General features: G+C 38.8%; 1 non-coding gene across 1 annotated transcript; it reads right to left on the bottom strand.

Moving 5' to 3' along the window:
- Nucleotides 1-4168: 4168 nt before the first annotated feature.
- On the bottom strand, nucleotides 4169-4274 carry LOC131167204 (small nucleolar RNA R71). The gene has a single exon (XR_009140060.1). It is a non-coding gene; the product is annotated as a small nucleolar RNA R71 (small nucleolar RNA).
- Nucleotides 4275-6776: the final 2502 nt, after the last annotated feature.

The raw sequence follows: 6776 nt of genomic DNA, 5'->3' as shown, positions 1-6776 counted from the left end.
TGCTGGAAATTAAAGAGAGTAAGGGAAAGAGAGAGACACCGGGTTTTTTACGAGGTTCAACTTATCCCTAGCCTATGTGCTTGCCTTTGGCAAACCACCAAAGAATTCCACTAATCTAGTTCCTTTCTAAGCAAAACAAAACCTTATAAGCGATACCCCACACTCAAGCACTCATTCACTAGGCTAGAACAATGCCTCTCCAAGCGATACCCCACGCTTGGGCAATGATCCAAACAATCCTTATCGCCAAATCTACAAGAACAAATTCAATAATATGTGTACAAAGAATTACCCTCAAATAGGGTGAATTAGTACAATTTCAAATACTATATACTTTAATCAAAATTTCAATATGAAATACAATTGAAGCTCAAGAGAGATTTCACCAAGGTTTACTTCTAGATGAGAATCAATAATTCAGAAACACGGAGAAGGATTGATAAGTTGCTTCCAAAAAATCTTAGCAATTCAGATGTACAAAGACGAGAGCATAAGAGCTTTGAGAGTATAAGAGTTTCAGCTTTGAGAATTGATTTTTAATTGCTTGGTATAATTTGATTTTCAAAACCATGTATTTATAGAATTTTTAGAGTGAGTTTCCTTATTTCTCAAGTTGCTTGGAGTGTCCCCCAAGTTTTTATAATGTTTAGATTTGAAAAACAGTTTTTATAATGTTTAGATTTGAAAAACAAATTTTTAGAATTTTCCTGTTAAAGTTCAAAATTTAAATTTTCGTAAGGTCAGTTGGCTGGACATGCGACTAGGTACGAGTTTATGCAGGGTTAGCCAGTTGAATAGGCGACCGAGTCCATTATATAAGTCCACAATGTTCAAAAAATAATAGTTAGTTAGCTGACTGAACATAGTTCAAATTGGTCAGTCGGCTGACCAGTCAACTGGCTGACACAACACTCAGTTGGCTAAGGTGTTGACAGCTTCAACTACCCTTCAGTAGTTTGGTCATAACGTTTTCTATATAACTCCTAATTAGACGTTCTTAGTATCAACAAAAATCTAAGAGAAAATACGATAACTTTCATGTTGAAAATGTTTTAAAATGAGGAGTGTTTGATAGAGAAAAATGCTCATCTGTACAGATATAGAAAAAATAACAAAATTTGGAAAATCCCATTTTAGGCCAAAAACAATTTTAACCTTTTTGAAATAACTTCTGACCTTATAAAAGTATTTTCTAAGTATTTTAAAATATATCTAGGTTGAAGTAATTAACCTAAGAGCTTCATGTATCCATATTGAAATCGAATGAAGTACTTACATAAAGACTTGTTAAGACTTTAACATTCTAAGCACTTAAGTTTTCATGCTTGCTTTGGCTCCATCTTGTCTTTAAGATTTAATATTCTTTGAAATTACTCTTTAATATTCAGGCTCTCATAATCTTCAAGTTTTATTATATCCTTATGGAATCCATGCTTTAAGCTTCATATGGTCATCCTTCTTTGAAATATAAGCTTTCATGAATCCTTCTGAATACTTGACCTTACTTTCTCAAGGTTGAGTCCAGAAATGTCATCACTTAACCAAACATGTTAAGTTCCACTTGTTTGTTAGGATCAAAACAGGATGTTAAGCCTTGTAAGGCCAACAATGATGATGAAGATGAAAATGATGGGGCCAATATAGGAGGTGGTGATAAATGTTCGGATGGGTTTTATCAAAATTTTAGGTGACTTGCAAAGTAGGAATGCAATGGACAAAGAGGATGGCAATGTATCGCATACTAGTCCTAAATCTACTTCAGTAGGTAGCATACCTTGCGATCCTAGTCAATTAAATCAACTCGGTAAACCATTTTCTAATCTTGTGAGGGATGCAGGGGTGCCCCTATATCCAAACTGTAAAAAGTTCTCAAAATTGAAGTCTTTGATAAAGGTACTTCATGTAAGGATAATGCATAGGTTATCTCAGAGTGCATTCAACATGAATTTAAAGCTAATTAAGGTCACATTGCTTGATAATGAAACATTTCCAAAGTATTTTAATGAGGCAAAGATGATGTGTTCCCAAATATGCCTATTTAGTCCCCCATTTACCTGTGCAATGTTCCTATTTACTCTATAATTACCACTTCTTATTATTGTTCAGAGTTACACGTGGTATATTTCATGTTTCAAGAAATCAGAGTTTTAAATCAAAGAGTTATGCGGTGCAAGGAGTTAATACAGCAATTTGGAGGCACAAGGCTCGACCAAGTGCTTGACTAGGCCTCCATGACCTTGATTCAACTACAGTAGAAGTTCCCTAATCGACCATAGGGTACAACCAAAAAGTCATATAGGGTGACTAGGTCGAACTAGAAGACTCCAGAGTGCTACTTAACAATAGGTTCACAGAGACCCGCAACCAAGGCGCGGCCAAGAGACCTTGTATGTGCGACTTGGTCGACAATGCCATCAATTGAATATAGAAATAATTGAATATTTTCTAGAATGTGTCAACTAGGGATGACTAAGAGACCTTGGCAATGCGACCAGGTCGACTTCGATTGACTTCAGAAATCTGCTTCATGAGATTGTTGCAGATTGTTTCTTGATTTGAATTTAAGCATGTGTAAACCCTAAAGGGTATTAATAAAAACTTGTAGAAGATAATAGGGGGTAGTTTTGGAGGCTATCAAGCCGTCAAGCTTGTATTGTTTTGAGTTTAATTTTTCATATTGCAAAGTTGAACATAGTTTTTGATTTTTCTATTTCAAGATTCTAAATTTCAATTCAAGCAATGTTTACATTTTTGTTTATCATATTGTCTTTATGTTTGATTGCATGCATAATGAGTAGCTAATCTCCCCCGATTCTCCACTTGTGATGAAACCCTAAGTTAGATTCGCGAAGCTAGGGTTTAATTGATTGTTCATAATCGGTTATGGTTGCATGATTTTATTTAGACCTTTCTAAATTAATTTTCATGATCAAAGTACTTAAATTAGAGTGGACCAAGTATAATCTACGTTCATGCAACAAGATTAATAGAAAGGAATCCGTGTTCGCTAGATGGGGTATGCCCGATTCTCCCAATCGTGCTTCGGATGATTGGTGCGAACCCGGATATGCTATATTATTCAAGTGGATTACTTGTCTTTGTTTAGGCGGGTTCATCCTATGGGTTCGTATTAGGATGAATCATTGAAATCCAATTATGGACAATTGATCAAACCATAGTTATTGCGAATTAATGCCTTAAGGTGGATTCATAACCGGGGAATCACTCTCCCACAAGACCTTCAACCTTCATTAATTTTCTTTCATAGTTAAATAGAAAATGCACCATTCAATATTTTTCTTATTGTTTCTAATGCAGTAAATTTGGTTAATTTTGGTACACCACTACATTGAGTCCCTGAGGATCAACACCCTACCTACTCACTGTTCTACCAAACTTGAGAGTAGTTAGGTAATAAATTTATCTTTGGTAATTAAGGACCCAAGCCTTGGTGAAGCTATCAAATTTTGGCGCTATTGGCGAGGACTCACTTACTGTAGTGAGCCGAAATTAGTGTAGTTTACTTTGCAGTCTTTACTTTTATTATTTTTGTTATTCAAAGTCTTGATATTCTATGCTAACTTGTTGTATTTAAGGTTTGAGATCTCTGCAACTTGAATTATTGCCTATTGACCCTGAGATTGAGAGATCCCATAGGTCGGTTAGGAAACCCACTTTGAATCCAGAGTTAGCTGAGTTCTCTGAATGTAAAGTCATAGTTGAATGCCAACCGGTTCCAGTTTTTAATAATCCAAATAAAAATTCAGACCATCCTGCTCCTCATCGACCTACAGTGGTGCAGCAACCTCTTCGGCCTCTGCGGGACTACTTCACTCCCAATGTGTACACATCGTCATCTTGCATTCAATTCCCAGATGTCGAGGTGACAGAATTTGAGATCAAGACCTCGATCATCTTGATGCTTTCCAAATTCTATGGGAATTCTACTGAAAATCCTTATAGGCATCTTGATGAATTCCTAGAAATTTTCTCGATCATCCGCATATCCAATTTTGGTGATGATGCCCCCTGCTTTAGGCTATTTCCATTCTCTCTTAAGGAAAAAATCAAGTATTGACTAAATTCTTTAGAGCCAAACTTGGTGGCCACCTAGGCTGCTATGTAGCATGAATTGCTTAAGAAATACTTCCCCATCAAAAAGACTAGCAGCTTAGGAAGGCCATCACTAGTTTTACCCAGATAGATGGTGAGCAATCCTTCGAGACTTGGGAGCGTTTCAAGGACCTTCTACATAAATGTCCACATCATCAAGTCCCTAGGTGGCAACTAATCCAAACATTCTATGAGGGACTGGCTGAGCATGATTGATCTATGGTTGACGCATCCTATGGAAGTACCTTTCTTACAAAGCAACAGAATGCGGCATGGACTCTCTTCAAGACCCTCGCTGAGAATTCTCAGCACCACATCATTGCCACTCGTAAAAATTCCCAAACTTTGTCTTCCTATTCTAAGGGAATTTACGATTTAGCAGCCGATGATGAGCTTGCACCCACTCTGCACACTATCATCAAGAAGCTTGATATGGTCTTTTCCTTAGGACAACCATCTCAACTAGTAGTGTGTGCGAAGTCGTGCATCATATGCTCTGACCCATCTCATACTTGTAACACTTGCCCCCATGCACCTCCCACACTTGAGTTTGTATAGAGAGAAGTTAAGTTCACCCACAATTGGCACGATACACCAGCTAATGATCCATATTCCACTAAGTACAATCTTGGGTGGGGCCGACATTCTAACTTCTCCCAGAGGCCACAAGATTCAGGATTTCTAGCCCTAAGACCTTAATAATCACAAAATGCTCTCCCTCCTTGATCATTTCAAAATGTGATTTAGAACAATCCTCCCATGCCCACTTCCTATTACCAAGCTTATCAACCACCACCTCCTCAACAACCTCAATATGATCATTCTTTTTAGGAGAAAGTGTTGAAAGCCCTAAATGGTATTGAGGAAGATCGTTAGGTCAATCAAAAATTTCTCCATTCCCACTCCATATCCATAGTAAAGCTAGAGGCCACCTTAGGCCAACTAGATACATCCGTGGGTAGGAGGGAAGAGGGTAAGTTGCTGAATCAGCCCCTTGTGAACCCAAAAGGTCAATATAGGGTAGAGAGTGATCCGGCTTCCAACTATTCGACTTACCATGAGCAAGCCAAAGTCATGACCACTCTTAGGAGTGGCAAGGAGGTAGACAACAAGGTTGAGGAGAAGTCGGACTTAGGTAAGGGTAAGGAGAAGATGAAGGTAGATCCCATTGTTGAACCATGTACCCCTTCTTCCTCCAATCTGATGAGTCATCCCGTGATGTCTGCCTCCTCCGATGATTTCACATTGCCCCACTATATCCCTATAGTACCATTTCCTACAGCTCTTCAATCCAATTCCAAGTCTAAGAAGGAAGCTAATGTAGAGTTCATGATGGACACATTTAAGTAAGTTAAGATCAATCATCCCCTCTTAGATGCAATTAAGCAAGTGCCCGCTTATGCAAAATTCCTCAAGGACCTATACACCTAAAAGCACAAATCTCGGATGCACGTGAACGAAAGAGTCTGGTTGATCAAGCATGTCAGTTCCATTCTATTAGGTCACATTTCCCCAAAGCTTAAGGACCCTAGTGCTACCACCATCTCACATGTGATTGATGATTACACCATCGATAGGGCCTTTTTGGATTTGGGAGCTAGCGTGAACCTACTTCTTTATTTAATTTACCAGCAATTTGGTCTAGGAAAGCTTAAGCCTACCCCAGTCACTCTAAGCTTTGCTGACTAATCTGTGAAAGTGCCCTAGGGTGTTGTTGAGGATATCCTAGTAAAGGTTGCTATGTTCTATTTCCTAGTCGACTTTGTTGTCTTAGACATGAAACCTACCGACCCAGCCAAAAATAAGATCCATGTCTTCCTAGGTCGACCATTCTTAGCCACAACTAATGCATGTATCTAGGGTCGAATAGGTGTCATGGATATATCCTTATGCAACATGAAGCTTAGGCTGAATGTTTTTTGTGCCTTCCAATGCCCATCCATTGACATCCAATGTGTGGACATAAATATGAATGACGAGTGTGTTGAGGAAGTTTCCCTCTCAATCCTTTTGAGGGGCCCCCTTGAGGCTATGCTTTAGCTTCATCATCCTTCCATCTTTGGTCTAAACGATCCATGTGCGCATGTTTCTTTTGTCTGTGACTTGGCCTCTAGCCTAGAGAAAAGACCCTAGAAAGCTAAGTTCGAAACCCTTCCTACTTTTTCTAGCATTCCCGTATGTCCTTCCATCAAGCCCCACCATCGCTTGAGTTAAAGCCCTTTCGACCTTCCCTTAAGTATGTCTTCTTAGGCCCCCACAAAAACTTGCCTATTATCATTTCATCTAACTTGACTAGTTTGTAGAAGTCTCGGCTCATTCGTGTCCTAAAAAAATCTATAAGAGCCATAGGGTGGTCGATGGCAAATCTTAGGGGTATTGATCCATCTGTCTATATGCATCGGATTCACCTTAAGTCGAATGCTAAATCTATTCATTAGATGCAGCGGAGGTTAAACCCTAATATGAAGGAGACGGTGTTGAAGGAAGTTGTCAAAATCCTACATGCCGAAATAAAATTTCCTATTTTTGATAGTGAGTTTGTGAGCCCCACGTAGGTGTTTCCCAACAAAGCAGGAATCACAATTGTTGAGAATGATAAAGGTGAAGGTATCCCCACTCGCGTCACTAGTGGGTGGCAAGTGTGCATCAATCACCAAAAACTC

This window comes from Malania oleifera, chromosome 10 (assembly GCF_029873635.1).
Source record: "Malania oleifera isolate guangnan ecotype guangnan chromosome 10, ASM2987363v1, whole genome shotgun sequence".
In the NCBI taxonomy this organism is placed as follows: Eukaryota; Viridiplantae; Streptophyta; class Magnoliopsida; order Santalales; family Ximeniaceae; genus Malania; species Malania oleifera.
This window is presented reverse-complemented; position numbering and strand designations above follow the sequence as displayed.